The following is a 19,501-nucleotide window of genomic DNA, read 5'->3' on the forward strand; positions in this document are numbered from 1 at the left end:
CTAAACCTAGATATATATAAAACTTAAAAAACTTAATGTAAAAAATATTAGGGCTTACAATTATTATTATTATTTAAATAAACAAGGGAAACATTGGGACAGTGCACCTAACAGTGAAGTGCTTAGATTCTTAACAGTCATATGCAGACATTCATTTTATAGATTACCCTTTTCACATTAAGGGTTTCCTATATGTAGCAGTAAATCTTTTTATTTAACAATACAATGGTTTTGTTTTTACACAGCTTTCCTAATTTTCATTTGAAACAGAATTATCTTTACAAAGACATCTGATAAATGAAAGACACTGCTGCAACCTTCTTATTAGAACCAAAAAGAAAATGCATCTGCCACTCGTTAATATCTATCCTTGTGACTTTGAATAGTTGAACAGCTGCTCCACATGTTATCAATGAACTTAAAATGTTTTCTAAAGTCTGGTCAAAAGTCAGTTTATTGTGTAGGTGTATGTGCATGTTATAGGGAAGATATATATATATATAGAGAGAGAGAGAGTCAAATTATTATATAAATAAGCCCATGAAAAGTGCTGTATTAGTTAAACAGGCCTGGAGTGAAAATAGAGCTGTATTAATTAAATAACACTAATACAGTTAGATTGGCCGTAATTCGAGCCATGATAGGGCTGTATTAGATGTGCCTGGAGTTATGATAGGGCTGTATAAAACTGTATAAGTTTGATAGGCCAGGAGCCATGAAAGGGCTCTAGTTTATTAGTTAGATTGTCTTGTAGTAGATATAGTACTAGTTGTACTACATCTAAAGTTCTATTCTAGGTTATTATAGATCATATGATTAGTCATTAGATTGACTGCATCAAAATGTTACAATCAGTGTTGAGTCAGTAACAACGAAATTCATTGAAATGTATTTCTATAATCTAGACTAATAATTAATAAATACTAAAATAGTAGATCTAATTACCAATAGGCAATACTAGATTCTAGTATAATACTATTAATACAATAATGGTAATATAATAGTCATAGTGTAATAGATCTCTAGGTCTAGCCAGCCTAGGTCTAAGCAGGGAATTGGCCAATCGACTGGCTAGACTAGAGACTAGATCTAGATCTAGACTCTAGACTAGAGTCACTAGACTGACTAGACAAGATCAGATTAGATTAGTGAATTTAGTCTGATTAGATCATTAGACTACTAGTCCTCTAGGTCTAGATTGACTAGATATAGATTCTAGAGTATTCTAGACTACTCTACTCTAGTCTAGAGAGTAGAAGTAGACGTCACTTAGACAGTAGAGTCTAGTCCTCTACTCTAGACTCTAGGAGTAGGAGTCTAGACTCTAGTTAGATCTAGCTAGATCTAGATCTAGATGTATCATGTAGCTAGTTACCTAGTTACCTAGTAAAGGCTAGTACTCTAGAGAGGCAGAGACTAAAATCTAGGCTTTTCATAATTATGATACTAATGATCGATCTAGTCTTGTGAGGGTGTAATTTTTTTGACTAAGACTTTCGGTGTTGTTTTTATAAATATTGCTATCGCCACTCACATTCAATGATAACGTAGCTAGAACTGCACAAATGTTGAACATGTGTAGCAGACGCCATGCTTGTTTATATTACGATCTGTGACAGATTCTATATATAGATCTAGATATATATAGATTAGACTTCAAGGAAGAATAAATATGGCCGGATTGTGATGCAGGCCAAATATTATTTATTACAACATTAAAAATAAAATCGAGTATCACATAAGTAAAGGTTTTGTTTTTGTTCTAGACCTAGCGCGGCTAGTCGCTAGAGCTACATCTATTAAAATGATCAAATACTGAATGAGAGAACATTATCATATGGCAACTTTTTAAAACAAGGTTACAAAGACAGTTTGTGTGGAAACACAAAATCGACACCCGAAGTGGTCCACCCAGGCAGGTAAAAAGGCAGGTTTCAATATTTTCAGAAAGAACATCAGAATGAAATTCTATCAAAGACAAATGACAAAGAAAAATGGAGAAAGAAGGTTGACAGATCTTGTGTGGTGCCCCAGCAGACCAATGGATAGGTGAAAGTGGATGTGAAGTTAGCTGTGAACTGATAATGAATATCTAATTGCTCTTAGACATATCAGTATTTTTCTTAGACATGTCATGTAGAAGTGGTTCAGTTTCTTATTAGCATGTTTTCTGTACACTGTCCACGTTTCTGAGGCATAAAGCAATGTAGTGAGGATGATAGCTCCATAGATCCCTAGCTCCCTAGCTTGTCTTTGTTGTGATACATCGTCTGTTCCAGACATTTTTAGACCGTCTGGCCTTGGCAATGCGCAGGTCGATTTCATTATCGAAAAATACTGAATGTCAAATGGAAAGACAAGATACCAGATACTGACTGAAGTCCTTCGAAGAGTGGCTCACCAAAGCATCCACACAATCCTGATGCAGTCCCAGCTGGGATGGTCAGGACACGTCTGCAGAATGGAAGACCGCCGCATTCCTAAACGACTACTGTATGGCCAATTAAGGGAAGGAAAGCGCTCCCAAGAACAGGGACACCCTCAAAGCTTCTCTGAAGGCGTTCAGCATAGACCCAGCCACATGGGAGATAGAGGCACATGACAGAGCATCAAGGCGTCGCGCTATGAAAACTGACGCACAGGTTGCTGAGGAAAACAGAACAACGCTGGCAGAAGAAAAACGCCAGAGAAGAAAAGCAAGGCCAATGACACTAGCTCCAGCTGGAATAACCTGCCCAGTGTACAGCCGAACATTCCAGGCTCACATAGGTCTCACAAGCCACATGAGGAGGCACAAAACCCCAGTGCAAAGCCCTCAGCCCCCTGGAAGACAAAAGTGGTTATCATCGAACCACGATGGACGACCTATATATATATAGTTATATATATATATATATAATTGATCTAATTGTTTTGTAAAGGGTCAATCTCTTATTCTTAAAAAAACAAAACATTTCCTTAAAAAAAAATATTATCCTTTAGTTGGAGTGTCTAGTGGCTGTTATGCATCGCTGCAGTTCACGTGATAATATGAAAAACTATTTATTAATTGTTGTTTTAATTTATGGGGGGGGGGGGGGGGGGGGGCTCGAGGTTCGACACTTGACTCGAGCAGAGTTGTGTTTACTGAGCGCCTAACGACAGCACGGAAAACCATCTACAGATGCCCCCTCTCCCCACTGGTCCACAAATGGGATTGGACCATAGCGTATATAAGCATGCTATAAGCATGAAAGTAGCACTTTATAAAAGCTATAATAATAATAATAATATAATCGTTTTTCAAATTTAGAGAATAATAAATTAACTGCCTGGTTGGGATAGCTGACTAATAGTCGTATGATTAGCGCTTCGGAAAGTCATCACTATAGATCCGAGTTATAGGCCTAACCCTGGTTGCTGCCATACCATACAGGTTGGTCTATCTTTGTAATAAAACAAAACTTGTGAACATCGAAACGAGTATTTATCTTCTACAAATATTTAATTTTCTGACCTCTGTCCATCTTTGTACGATGTTGTCCCATTGATCGATACATGTCCACATCGCATCTCTTATTTTAAGTTCGGTTTGGACTTCATGTAGATCAGTGATTCCCAAAGTGGTCTATATAGACCCCCAGGGGTCTACGAGGACTTCCAAGGGGTCTACGGAAGTGAAAAAATAAATTGGGGGTCTATGGCCTGTTAATGGGGGTCTACGAAGGATCTCATTGAAGCATGACCATTCATGAAATTGACTCGTTCACACATGAATTACTGGACAAACAAATTATATAGTAATGGAGAGAAAAAAAAATGTTGGCCATCACGATCAATGAAGTTTTAGCAGACGATTGTTAAGTTTTTGCGTGCAAGCGAAGAGGCGGGATGGAAATTTAAAAAAATGAAGAGCAAAATTGACAAAACAAACAAAAAAAAAAGGAACATTGGATGTTGCCATTCCCAAAAGACGCATTTGATTGTGCAATGGTGTCATGACCTAGTTCTTGAGGGGAGGGTGCACACTAGAAATCTGATATCCACGCATCTCTTGTTACGACCATCATGAACTACTTTACAAATGACCTACTTTGCACTCATTTAAAGAACTTCAGACGAACCTTCAACTCCTTTTGACGATCTTTTAATGCCTTAGACTTTTGTTGCACAGATTCCATTTGCTCTAAGAGGTCATTCAAATATTGCCGGACTTCTTCCCGATCTGCTTTAGGATCTAGGAGCATTGGATTCTGTTGGGGGGAAAGCATTCATTTGTTTGCATTCAGAATCATAACAATTACACTAGAAAATGGGCGAACCAAGTAAAGTAAAAGTTCCCAAGTATAAAAACACATCCATATATTAATCAACAACAAAAATAAACACAATAAACAATGCACATATACGGAAAGTAAACAAGGTATTTCAAATGTCCAACCTGCATTTTCTCAAACACATTCTTTGCTTCTGACAAATAAGTCTGGCCATCTTTCTCTGCACACTTGTTGAACTTCACAAGAATGGCATCTCTCCCAGACAATGCTCGGTCAATCAAATTTTTAGAGTTATAGATGATAGGCTCCATGGTCTGGGAACAAAACAAGAATGTCTTAACCTTGCATATAATATTTCATATGCGGTATTCAAGTTATCGAAACAATTATTACCATTATTTTCCCATTAATTTCCATACACAGTTACACCCAAGTTTTATTTCCTTCTATTCCGCGATTACCTCTTTTTTTTTACACACGAACATAGGAAAAACTGACAGAGATAGACGGACTAATGTTCATAATGACTTCATACATTTATTTTTCCATGACAGACTGCCACTGGCTATGGTCTAATTATAGTCTAATAGGCTACATACTGTATTTTCCCTTCTGCAACCGTAGCAAGTGGACAGACAATATACAGCAATATGCAATATAGGCTATTATTCGTCAAACGTCTTAAAACGCAATTCTCCTAATAACCAAATTTTGCGACCCTTTAATAGTCGTCACGTGTCAGCTGACTCCTGACCAGGCGCCTTCGACAGTCACGGAGGTCACGCCTGACTCCCCCCCCCCCCCGCCCCCCGAAAAAAAATAAAAAATCAAACTACTGTTTAAAAATATATGTAGGCTAACTTCAATTTTAATGTGTTTTATTTTAGAATAATCACTAAAAAGACAGTCTGATTAATATAAGAAAACAGAGTACTATATTTAAAAATCTCAAATGCATACATATACTATCCTACTTGTATACATAATACATTGTCTTATACGCTGAGTGATAAAGGGGAGGCTCTACATAATAACCTCATTATTTCAGATTGTGTAAGGAATTTTGTGCGGCCCGCGCCTTGAGATTCTAACATTTTGTGTAGCTCGCCAAGTCAATAAGCTTAGAGACCTGCTTTCAACTAAAAAATATTATACAAATGATTTGATAGGCCCCTATTTTCTTGCTGTTTTTTTTCTTGTATCTTTTTTTCCCAATAACATATTAATACAGTACTCTAAACATTATATATAGCCTCCTTCAGTCGCAAAGTGACTGTGGATCATCTGTCAGAAATAATAAAATGAAAGCCTGGGCATTGGCTATACTCGGAGCGATGTCGCCCACATATCAGCCCCCCCCCTCTCCACGTAGCTGACGTGTCTAATAACATCAAGTGCCGATACAATATGGGATAAGGGGCGTCGCACATTCTGCCAGAATGTTGAACTGTATGCTGCATGCTGCCTAAGGGTAATCAGCTCCTATTTTTTTTAGGGTTGACTCACAAATCCTTTCCCATGTTTGGATATAGCCGCAAAGGTTCAATTTTCTTTTACCTAGCCAGACAAGGCTAACGAACTCCTCCTACCGATTCTGTAAAGTTGTTATGACCGGAAATGGCAAGGATATAAGCTCTCCAATGCACATTGGCGGATTTCAGAGATGGCAGGCGGGGCTACTGACCCGGGGACTCCGCAAGAGCAAAAGGGACCCCCACAATAGAGATTCAAACATATCAATTTCGACGGGTCAGAAGCTTTAAGTTGTTAACATTTCTTTCATTTTTTTTGTTCGCATTAGTACGACTATAGGCCTACTTTAAATCTTACGGTTGGCAATTCTGACGTGGTTAAGAAGTGTCCGCTTGTAGCGTGTTCGTAATATAAAAATGCAGCTCCGTATTTACAGCAGTGCGTCAACCCAGGGCCTTACCCTCCATAAACTCAAAAATATATTTTATTTTTTTTTACGAATATTTGTATATTTATTTTTTTAAAGAAGGAAAATGGCAAAAAATTTGCTAGTTCTCTATTTCTTTCATGTAAAAAATGGCATGCTTTTAGATATAAACATGATTATTTGTACTAAGTATTTTTTTAAAAAAGCTTTTGAAAAAGTGTAGGAGCACAACAGGTGCCTAAACTCTCAGTAGACGACTTTTTAATTTTATCCTCATTCTCATTATTTAACGAACATCATTTTCTAAATACTTGCATTACAACAATACTTCCATTACATAAGTACTTCCATTACATAAGTACTTCCATTACATAATTACTTCCATCACATAAGTACTTCCATTAAATAAGTACTTCCATTACATAAGTACTTCCATTACATTAGTTCTCCCATTACATAATTACGTCACTGACATCACTACTCCTATTACATCACTACCTCCATTACATAACTACTTCCATTACATAAGTACTGCCATTAAATAAGTACTCCCATTACATAAGTACTTCCATTACATAAGTACACCCATTACATAATTACGTCACTGACATCACTACTCCTATTACATCACTACCTCCATTACATAACTACTTCCATTACATAACTACTATTATTGTAAAACTACATCCATTACATCATCATTTTATTACATCACTACATTCATTACATGACTACTTCCATTACATTGCTAATTCCATTACATCACTACATTAATTACATGACTACTTCCATTACATTATTAATTCCATTACATCACTACATTAATTACATAACTACTTCTATTACATTGCTAATTCCATTACATCACTACATTAATTACATGACTACTTCCATTACATTGCTAATTCCATTACATCACTACATTATTTACATGACTACTTCCATTACATTGCTAATTCCATTACATCACTACATTAATTACATGACTACTTCCATTACATTGCTAATTCCATTACATCACTACATTAATTACATAACTACTTCCATTACATTATTAATTCCATTACATCACTACATTCATAACATAACTACTTCCATTACATTGCTAATTCCATTTCGTCACTACATTAATTACATGACTACTTCCATTACATTGCTAATTCCATTACATCACAGATCATACTTTTGTTATATCGTGTATTTCCTGACTTTTCCGTTGAAAGTTGAAAGTTTGAAAGCCTTACATATTTATTCTGTAGGTCTACCCCTCCCCCTTCCCCTACTCACCCTGTATCATCTTAGAACTTGAATAGATTCTAGTTCTTCTTTTTGGCATAGTTTTCTGTTTTAAATGGCCTACCATAGCTTGGCTAAATCTGCACCCGTCACCGAATTAATGTGTAGTTCCACCTCCTTCGCCTCCCGTCCCATATACAGCTGTTTACAATTATTCGGTATTCGCGATAAGTTTACATTGTTTGAATAATTAGTTTCTTTTCCTCTTCTACTAGTAATGAATCTCCCCCTCCCCTCCCAATTTCACACGATTCACAAAAAGTGAAATTGTCATCTAGAACCAAATTACAATCTAGGCGAGACATAGCAACACACAATATGAGAATAATGATGTCAAAAATGTAATAGTTATATATTAAAATATCAATAGGCCCTATAAAATTCTATAGTAGGATTTAGCTTCTGAAAAAAGGCAGAAACAACTTTATGAATACACCGAAGTTTTCTTTTGTATTTTGTTTTTTACTGATTAAGAATTAGATTTTAATTTTTTTTTATAAATCTTAGTCTGTGTAATTTAAAATGCTCACACACCAGCAGATAATGAAAGCATCACCTAATTTTTGGTATACAAAATTGAAAAAAAAAAATTATATCTTCACAGATATGCCTACAAGTATCTTGCGTATTTTTGTACGCAAATGGACACGCGAGTACGGTTTAACATCTGAAAAGGAAATACGCATTCCTCCCGCGAAAGCAAAAAAAAAAAAGTTTTAAAAATTTTTATAAAAATTTATAAAAAAAAATTAATACAAAAAACAACAACAACAACAACAACAAACTAACAAAAACAAAAAGAACAAAACCAAAAACAAAAAGTTGTTTCAATCATATAGAACTATATAGATCAGTGCATCCATGCCGGAAATGGATTAATATTACCACGATATTTAACTTTTTCGTTTCTTGCGCTGATGCGCGAAGATTTCAACTACTGAACTAGACATCTAGACTAATTATTACTAATTAGACCTAGAATATCTAGATCTTGCTGATGCCAACAAAGTGGAGTACCTTTCAATGTGTCAGCTTATTCCTAGACTTGTTATCTAATTGTATGTACTAGTTACTACATCTAGACTTAATTAATTTTTATCTATATTTATTATTGACTACATGATCTATTAGTATTAATTATAATGACTTTAATTAGTTTAATTATTATAATCTATACTTATACTAGATCTACTAGTTACCTAGATCTAGTAACTATACTGTTACTATACTATTATTATTATATCTAGATCTATACTTTTATATAGATCTAGATTAGATTTGATTAGATCTAGTCTAGTCTCAGCTAAATCTAGTGTCTCTAGTCTGTCTCTAGTCCTAGTAATAAGTAATTGCTACTAATAGTAGTATTTACTAGTATATAGGCTATTTTTTTTTATAGCCATAGATTATGATAGATAGGTCTACTACTACTACTATACTAACTACTAGAATTACTAGGCTATTTTTATAGGCTATTTTTTTTTATAGCCATAGATTATGATAGATAGGTCTACTACTACTACTATACTAACTACTAGAATTACTAGATCTACTAATAGAACTAGAGAGTCTATATTTGGTATCAATATTTATATATATATATTATATAGATCTAATCTAGAAAAGTAGAACCAGTTACCACTACCAGTATCCTGAGTATCATGAGTATGACTATGCCGTATGAGTATATATTTATATATTATATGAATCTAACTCCAACCTCACAAAGTATATCTTATTATCTAGATTGAAATTTTGAATCTAGAATCTAGATCTATTTATTAAATTCTTTTAGTTTTAGTATTACTACAAGTAGTACTTCTTCTTCTTCTAGCCAGCTTTATTGCTGCTGAGCTGTGAGCTCTTTTGCAGACTGTGCCAAGGAAAAAAAGTGTGCTGTTTTCTTCAGCTGTTCAGCACTGCCGTACAGGGTGTTGGTTATGTTGGGCTCTAGTGGAAGTAGGGTCTGCCTAAGGTGGATTAGGGAGGGGCATTCAAGGAGGATATGGTTTACGGTTTCAAAGGGGTGGGCGCAATGTCTGCAAAGGGGTAGTTGTGTGGAGTTTATTTTGTTCAGGTGGTAATTTAATAGTGGTGTGTGTCCTGTTCTTAGTTGGAAGATTGTAGATTGTTCTTTGCGGGGGAGGAAGTTAATACTGTCCAGTTTGTTAGGCGTAGTCATTTCTCTGTACATGGCTCTGCCTGTGTTTCCTGATGCCCATTGGTTGAGCCACTCCTCTTTGTGATTGTTGACTAACATTGACCTTAGGGTGAGGTAGTTAACAGGTCTATCTGGTTGTTCCATAGATGAACCTGCCTTTGATAGCTTATCTGCCTTTTCATTTCCCATGATGCTAATGTGTCCAGGGATCCACTGTAGTGTAATATTGATATTTAATTTTGATATCATCTGGTGGATTATCACAATGAGTGTTGTCAACTCTCTTGGGCTGTTTGAGGTGCTGCTGTTAAGTAGATTGGGAGTCTGTAAAGACAACAATATCTGATGGTGGTTGCACTCCTTCATATAATTTGTTTTCCACTGTCTGGAGTGCTATGGTAATTGCCTCAATTTCGACTTGGAAGTTTGAGCAGTAATCACCACAGGGTGCGCTTTTCTCAAAGTGTTTATTTTTAGGGAAGACCAGGAAGGCACCAAGACCAGCATTGATGGTAGCTTTGAAAGCCGATCCGTCTGTATAAATATGGATAGCTGTTTTTGGATAGCTTTCGATTGTTTCAAGCGTGCCTACTTTGAGCTCCAGTGGATTTGATTCTTTTGTTAAGGTGTTATTTAGTAAATGTGTTTTGATGGTTGGTTGTTTGTAGTTTAGTCCGGGTGTAATGTTTGAAAACCTGGTAATTTTTTCTCTGTTATTGGGTAGGTGGTGTTTTAGGGCTAGTTCGTCAGTAAGTTGGATCAGAGTCCTTTGCTTTTTCTGGTTGTTTTTCCTATTTCTCTGTGTTAGTAATTTATTTGGATGATCGTCCTCCAACCTTCTGTATCTCTCAATAGCTTCTAATGCTGCTCTGTTGCGCCTTAACTTAAGAGGTTCAATATTGGAGTCTATTTCACAGGCTGCTGTGGGAGTAGTTCTCATACATCCACTAATTAACCGCAAGGCTTGGTTTTGGATTGTATCTAATGATGATTGATAGGTTTTGTTGGCAGCTACTTGTATGGAGAGACAGTTTTCCATTACAGATGTCATATCCAGTGTATAACTGTCTTAAGGTTTTCTTTTCAGCTCCCCAGGATGTTCCTGCTAGGTGTTTTATTATGTTTAATCTTTGTGATGCCTTTTCTTTTAAATCTGCCATAAAGTGTTTTAGAGACAGTCTTTGGTCTAGTTTTACACCAAGATATGTTGGATTTTCTTCTTTATTTATTGCCTGAGAGTCTATTTTTAGGATGTAGTTTCTTTTTGCTGTTTTGTTGCTGTGGCTAAAGATTGAATAAACTGACTTTTCTTTGTTTATTTCCATTTTCCATAATTTTGAATATGTGGAGATAGTTGTGAGGGCTCTATTTAGTTTGGATCTAGTCAGCACTGGATATTTCTCTGTAGTCCAAATGAAAAGGTTGTCTGCATAAAGTGCCTTATTGGCCGAAATGAGGTCCAGGAGGTCATTCATGAAGATTAGAAAGAGAGTGCAGCTAAGGGCTGAACCTTGTGGTAGTCCTTCTTCCAAACTTTTTTTACTAGAGATGGCACCTTCGAATCAGGTTTGGATGGTTCTGTTTTTTAAGAATGCCCTGATCCAGCTGTACATTTTTCCATGGATGCCCATTTTTTTCATCTTCAAAAATAGACCTTTTCTCCACACTCTATCATAGGCTTGCTGCAAATCTATAAATACTGCTGTAGTGTGCTTGTTTTCATGAAACCCTTCTACTGTTTCCTGGATAAAACGAAAGAGGTGGTCTTCTGTTCTACTTGCTTTCCTGAAGCCAGCTTGTGCATTGTGGAGTGAGCAAGTACTTTCTAGCCACCAATAAAGTCGGTTATTGATAATTTTTTCTGCCATTTTGCCAATGTTGGATGTTAGAGATATTGGTCTATAACTTTTTGGGTCTCCAGGTGGTTTATTTTTTCTTTAAAATGGGTATTATGTTTGCGGTTCTCCATTCCTGTGGTATGTCTCTAGTTTTCCATGTATGGTTGATAAAGTTAAGTATACAGTTTTGGGCCTGTGGTCCTAGTCCCTGAATCATTTCATTTGTTATTTTATCGGGTCCAGGGGATTTTCTTGACTTGAGGCTTTTTAGGGCAGTATTGAGCTCATGTAGAGTGAAGGGTGTGTCAAAGATCTGACAGTTGACTGTTGGAGCTTTTTCTTCTTTCTTTAAGATATTACTGAAGGCCTGGTCCAGTTGTTTTCTTGGCTTTGACTTGTTAATGCTGGCAAAATATTTATTGAAGGTTTCAGCCTTTTTAAGGTTTTCTGTTATTATGTCGTCAGTGCCTTTTATAGGTTGGGGGTTTGTTATTTGTTTCTTTCCTGCTAGCCGGTGCAGAAGGGTCCAGGCCTTTCGACCATCCTTGTTTAGATCTAGTTGTTCGCATGTTGTGGTCCACTTTTTCTTTTTTTTTCTGTTTTAATTTTGTATCTTATAAGCCCTGTCAATTTGTTGTACGTTGTCTTGTTCTCTCTAGTAGGATTTTTTTCTATAGTCTTCCTGGCCATTGTTTCTTTCTTTTACTAATTTATCTAATTCAGGTGTCCATAAAGGTTTGTATTTCTTAACTTGGCCTCGAGGGATGTATTTTTTTTGCTGCTTGTAAGATGTTGGAGACTATAGTTGTGTAGGTTGAATTGACGTCTGTCTCAATTATACTTGATAGTCTTGTGTCTGTTTCTTGTGAAAAAGCTACAAGTAGTACAAGTAAGTACTACGAGTCTAAGTATTAGTATTTTATTTATCGACCTAAAAAAAAAGGCTAAATTTAACTGACTAGGTACATTGTAGCTTTAAAAATTGGGCAATATAGGTCTAGTGACTAGTCTAGTAGTAGATCTGGAATTCTAGATTCTAGTATTTCACATTGAGGACATTAGCTTACAATTCCATAGAATTATTAAAATAGCTATAAATTAAATAGCCTATGGCATAGGCCCTATGCACATTAAAACCAACAAACCATTAATGAATCTGCCCCAGCCTCCAGATCAGTCACCAGTGGTCTCCGATGGGGACGCTATCGGCGTATCAGCCTTACTAAGAGTTTTAGTGAATTGCCACTAGATAAAAAGTATGTTCTACTTTGAATGACGGCATTTTCTGATGAGGTTATGAAACCAGGTCGGCTTCACGAACATATAGCAATATAAAAAATAATTTTTAAAACAATATTCATGAACAATTATAAAGATCTACTATTAAAACAACATTAAAAACATAAAACGGCAAAGCTGGATATGTTTTGGTAGCCTCTTAGAAAAATGCATAGCTTTTTTAAGTCTTATGATACTGTTTGAAAATTGATTAAAACAAAAAAAATTTTTTTAAAACATATGTTATACATCTGATCTGTTAGTGATGAAATATTATTTTAAAATTGTCTTGTTATGTAGCTTATAAATGACAACATATAGGAAACCATCAGTGGTTGAACGCAACAATGACTTCATAGTAATATAGAATAAAGAACAGACCTATTCACACTATTCACCTAGTAAGTTATAATACACAAAAAGTTAAGCCTGCAATTTCATTTCTATTTGAATCTAATTAAATAACCATGCCAAAAATAATCTCATCTTTCAACAGTTTTGTGAAACATGATAAAAAAAGAGATTAGACTTAAAACTTAAGTTCGCTGGGATGTTAACATAGAAGGCACACATGTGGTGTAGCTATGGTGGGGGGAGGAGGGGGAACAATTTGAAAATCCCCTGGGCCCCCACTTTGTGGGGCCCCAAATGAGTGTCTTTTTCATTAAATAAATTAAATATTACGCAAAATGCAGGGGCCCCCAAAGAGTTCAAGCCCTCCTGGCCCCCAAATGATGGAAAATTCCTAGCTTCGCCCCTGCAGGCACAACTGAGATGTGGCTGCATTTAAATGTTTCAGTAAAGTTCCAAAACTGTGGTCAAAAATGGAGTTATGTTTAAGCTTTTTCATCAACATACATGGTTAACCAAGATTTAGTGGGTGACAAACTTAATGAATAAGCAAAGTAATAGACTGGATGTAGCGACTAGAGGAGACCTTTGCCTTGCTTTGGCTAATTTAAAGCTTGAAATTTCTAATATTGTCAGACTGCAGGAGGCACAAGTTTCCCATTAGCTTAATTTATTTTTGTAGTGAATTCAGCAATAATAATGTTTATATTAAAAGAATAAAACTAAATTTACTATTAAACTAAAACAGTAGGCCCAAATATTTAAAAGGGGGTTATTCTCAAGGATTTGAAAGAAAGTCATGACAGTGAGATTAACTTTTGTGTGTAATCACTGCAAATTATTTGACATCATTTTTGTATAATAATAATATTGGCTGTTTTCGCCTTCAATTCCGAAGATTACGGGTGAGAGCAGTGTTTCACATAATTACGCAGACCCAGTTGAGACCTGCATATTTTCCAGAATTTTGTGCAGACAAAGCCATTGTCTGCTGGCGGTCTATTCTAGTTTTCTTTCCGTCTTTTGCGCCTGTCTTCAATAATGGCTTTTCTTTTGAGTCTCAAATGTTTGTTCCGCAGCTTTTGTGATGATAGCTCTTCAACTGTCTCTTTCAGAGGACATCTGCTACCAGGTATTTTTCCTCTATGCCAGTGAGGGCAACAAAGAAGATCACCTTTGGCATGCGGTCATCTCTCATCAGCATAAAAATTAATTTAAAAATGACATTTTGTTCAAATTTGCCTTCTTAACCTTTTTTATAAGTGTTTTTCTTAGAGCTTTCAGATTTTTTGAAAGAAAAAAAGGGGGGAGGTAGGCCAAGAAAGGTTGAAGACCACTGCTCTAGATTTAGATATGATTTTTGTAATCTATTATAATACAGCAGATGAAAGTGAGTAGGGCAGAGTTTTAAATGGACAAAATGGTGGTTAATCTCTCTCTCCCTTAGCATGACAAAGGGAATCAAACTGATGTGCCCTGATTAAAAAATTACAGAAAGTAGGAAGATCTAAAGCTACAGTTATAGTCACTAGTATCATAACTATGTTCCATTACTTATGAAAGCCTGAATTCAAAAAATAACATCAGGAATATTCAAGGCTTACTTTGATCACAAAAGAAAAGCCTTTGCTTATGCAGAAAAAAGCATTAACTTTTTTATCCCATGTGCCCTTCTTCAACACATCTGTTTGTTTTCAAGCATAAGAACCTAGAATAAATAGCCTTATCTTGCAACAGCTAGGGAGCTTATATAATTCAGCAGACTATATTAGAAACAAGTTCAATGACTAGTTAGGATTGTATGTCTTTTAAAACAAATCTTTATTTATTTTTATTGGTGATAGTAAAGCATGCCAAAGCTTTCATTATTGAGTCTGCAAATAATATTTTGAAAATTAAAATTTGAATACTTTAAAAATGTGAAAAAAATGTCCAGTGTCTGCATACTCTACTGGTAGCTTGCAAAGAAATCGCTCATAAACAAAACTAGATGTCACTAGATCCAGACAAACAAACCATTGCATCTGGTTTAAGTCTAAATGCACTTCTAGCATAAAGTCATATTCTTTGAAATGAATTTTCTGTTGGTGCCATTACGGAATCAGGAATAAAACACTAGAAGCACCATGATCATAACATCATTGCCAAATGTAAAGAACTTATTCCTATTCTAGACAAGTCTATGAACTACGACCAAGACTAAAAGTGTGAATAGTTTGAAAACTTTACAGAATGTCTTATAGAACTCTTATACTGTGTTATTTTTTTTTATTTTTTTGGATTGCTGCATGCCTGTATTAGTGTATCTTACTGAGATTGAAGGATTTTAGTCTTTCCTGAGTATATTTCTTTATATTTAGAAAAATACACAATTGCCCCTTAAAATACACATTTCCAGGTCTGGGAATACACATTTCCATTTTGGCATGTAGGCATCTCTTGAGTCCTATTGCGACGGACTAGTTCTATTGGGAGATGGTATTACTACTTCTAATCTTTAAAATAAGTAAATTGTAATTTATTTCTCAAAGGTGGCCAGTCTTCAGAGACGACTTTAGCATTGGATGAGGCCCTGATCGAGTGTCTTTAGGGGCACGAATATTTGTTTGATGAGCTGAAGATGACGAAAGATTCTCTTTGTGGCGGGGCTCCGATCTCTCTCTCTCTCTATATATATTTATCTCTTTCCCTCTCTATCTTTCTCTTTCTATATCTATTTTTCTCTTTCCCTCTCTTGTTAGCTTAAAATAATGGTACACTCATTAGCCTAATATAACACTAAAGAACACTGCACGCTAGATACACGAGACTCTTTCATAACACACTCTCTAAAACACAGGTTACACACAACACAGTATGAACTTTCTTACCAAGGGGAACAACTACATGTGGCATTTTACGTCTCGAGAGACGATCTTTTCCCTTTGCAACTTCTTGTGTGACTAAAGATGCCAATCCTTGATACACAGCTGCGATCGCAGGTTGGGCATATATAATCACCAGGCGCCGTTGCATTTTCACCCTTCTTTCTGCTTCTGTTGTGTATGACATCTGCAATCTGTGACCCTTTCTTTATGCTCTCTCTCCATGTGGATCTGTCAAGTGCCACCTCTTTCCAGTTGCCAGTGTCGATTTTGAAGAGCTTCATGTCGCGTTTGCATACATCCGTATAACGTAAAACGTAACACACATACATAAATACAATGTCAACATGTCTATTTTTTCTCTCTTTCTTTCTCTCTGTCTCTCGTTCTCTATGCCTCTCTCGTCTGGTATGCTTTGAATCTAATATCCTCCTTTGGTTTCTAATAAAATTTATTTAAAAACAATGAGGACAGCATTGCTACAATAACACATTGGACGGGGCGCTGGGCGAGTATCATCGGGGCTCCAATCTCTCTCTTTTTCTCTTTCCCTCTTATGTTAGCTTAAATAATAATAATAAGGCTTGTCTTCGAGTCCCAAGATTAACGAGGAATGCAATACTTCTCGTGGATACGCAGTCCCATCTGTGACCTACATATTTTGCCACTTCATTGTCCGCCGGTAGTCGATATTAGATTTTCTGTATGCGACGCTGGGTACATCAAACTCTTTCATAACACACAACACACAATAGGAGCTTTCTTGCCAAGGGGAATAACTCTATATACAAACACATTCACATAAGCACAATGTCAACATCTCTATATTTTTCTTTCTCTTATTCTCTCTGTCTCTCTCGTCGTTTAGTATGCAATTATTCTTGTATCCTCCTTTGGTTCCTACAAAAATTTGTTTAAAAAAATTAAAATAGCATCACTACAATAACAAATAATCAGAGACTGTCTCATCACTGGCCCTGGCCCTGGGCGAGTGTCATTAGGGACACGACTATTTGTACGATGGGCTGAAGGTGACAAAAGATTCTCTTTGAGGCGGGGCTTCAATCTTTCTCTCTTTTTTTTCTTTCTGGTTTTCTATTTCCCTCTCGGTTTAGCGAATTTAGGAAATTTAGGCTTCCGGATAATTAGGCACTTTTTTGACAAGACGGAAAATTAGGCACTGGAAAATAGGCACTCTTTAATTAGCGACCTTAATTTTGAAAATAATATTAAAATTTTAACGTATATTTCATCCTTAGACCATGGGCTATCGGTGACGTTATAAAAAAAAAAAAAAAAGCATCTATAACGATTCTTACTGAATTTTCTTGATATAAAAGAAAAACTGACAAAACGGGGGAAAATGACAATCACGAGAATGTGTGAAAAAAATGACTCCGGATGAAGAGCCATTATAAAATGATGATTCTCCTCTCATTTCTTCACCTCCTTAGCCCTCCCCCCTCCACGCACTCCCACTAAAAGGAGAGGATTTGTCTCGGGTAGAATGTTGAGCTAGGTCGTGAAAATGACGCAATGAGTCTCAAGGCTACACACTGGCGTTAAGGGCAGGGAACAGCATTGTATACCAAGGTGTTAAAATTAGAGTGGGAATGGGGAGGAAGGTTTTATGCGCGTTACTTATAGGAATTAAAATATACTGATCAACTTAAGTAGTATTCATATTTTATAAACAGTCTTAATCTCCATTATCAACACTCCTTCTTTCTATTTTTAATGGGTAGCCCCTTTACGAAGATCTATTGTGTGAGTGTATAGGTGTGTTACCTCCTTCAAATATTATTTGTGGTAATTAATTATTATTGAATATATATGTACATTTATGTAATATAATATTTAATAGGTATATGGTTGGAAATTGCAAAACGGCTAGAAATCACGATCAAATATGTTTTGAAAAGACAGATGAGTTAAACATTTCTATGTCATGTTTTTTTTAATGGAATATTGGTCTCTTATAGATACTTAGTCTGCTTATAGCAGATTGTTGATGTTCCAATTTAACCCCGCATTCTCTATCATAAACCAAATTTAATATATGGCCTATTTACTACAATGCCTGGTCGTGAGGTTTGCGCGCTGGACTGTCGTTCGGATTTATCGATGGTCGAGGGTTCAAATCCTGCCCGCTCCCATCCCCCGTCGTCCTGCGGGAGGTTTGGACTAGGAAGTAAACTATCTTCAACTCTGAAGGAACATCCGAAACATGTAAAACATTTTACAAACAAAACAAACAATTCCCACATTCCTTTTGTGTTCAGTACCACGTACAATTTTTTTGCTCTTTAGAATGAAAAATAAAAAAGTCAAAAAAGGTTTCATACACACATTATTAAACAAACACTTACACACACACATATATATGATCAAAACAACAACAACACTCGTTTCCCTTTCAACACTGCCCAATGAAATTTAACTATCTGCATTTCCTTTATATTATTATTTGTATTACTGTTATTAACATTATGATGGTTAAAACTGAAATTCGTCTACCAAAGTTTTTGAAAGCTCTGCAAAGTCAGTGCAAAGCCTATAAAATTGAACTCCCCAAACGTCCATTTGTACTATATGCTGATCTACTTTCCTTACACCGCCAGTGTGTAACCTTGAGACTCATTACGTAATTTTCACGGCCACGTTCAACATCTAGCCACGACTAATCCTCTCCTTTTAGTGGGAGTGCGTGGAAAAAGGGGGGGGGGGGCTAAAGGACATTACGTGCGTTACTTCGAGGTTTAAACAAGACCAATCGTTGTTATCGCTATAACAATACTCAATATGTCTCGGTTTTTATGTTAATAAACTAATACAAGTATTTAGTTTATATACAATATACAATAGTAATCCAAATATCTATAGTTCTCTCTTTTTATATTAATTAAAAATGAACAATTCTACTTGGAAGAGGTAGTTCCGAATTCCCCCCGAGTCACGTGGTTGTGTGTATCCAACGCGCACCGTGCTTAGTTTTAGTTAGTTTGTAGTGGGACTCTGAAGCGTTTTAAGTCAATATTTAGTGGTTTCAATTTACTCATTAGCGCTAAACTATAATTTGTTAATAACAGGAGAATCTAGAGATACATTTTTTAAATAGTTTCAACTAAAACAAATAGTTACGTTGGCCTATAATCTGCCATACTGAGATCAAGATTTCTTGATCTACAATGAATGATTACACTTACAGTTCTTAGCATTCGGGTAACCAGTCATAGAAAAAAAAAGTAACACTTTCATCCCCCCCCCCTTTTTTCCTCTGCCCAAAAGTAAACAAGCTTGAACTTGAGTACAACACTAAAAGTTGGACAGCAGACCAATGTGCATTGGTCAGATAGCTCTAGGGCTAGTATGTAGTCGATATGTCGACTAGTTGTTATAAAAGATAAAAAGACTGCCATGAGTTTTCCTTGTGCGTAATAGGCTTGAGTTGTTTAGCGAACAAATAACACATCTGATAGTCAAGGATAAATCTAGATCTACTCTTACAGTTACACAGGTCAAATGTGTCTTACCCCGCCCTTTCATTGTTAAATTTG

General features: G+C 35.9%; 1 pseudogene; it reads right to left on the minus strand.

Annotated features, from left to right (window-relative positions):
* The window catches only part of LOC106071576 (dynein axonemal heavy chain 6-like), an 85,506-nt pseudogene extending 79,639 nt beyond the window's left edge, over positions 1-5,867 (minus strand).
* Between the last annotated feature and the right edge of the window lie 13,634 nt (positions 5,868-19,501).

This window comes from Biomphalaria glabrata, chromosome 13 (assembly GCF_947242115.1).
Source record: "Biomphalaria glabrata chromosome 13, xgBioGlab47.1, whole genome shotgun sequence".
NCBI lineage: Eukaryota > Metazoa > Mollusca > Gastropoda > Planorbidae > Biomphalaria > Biomphalaria glabrata.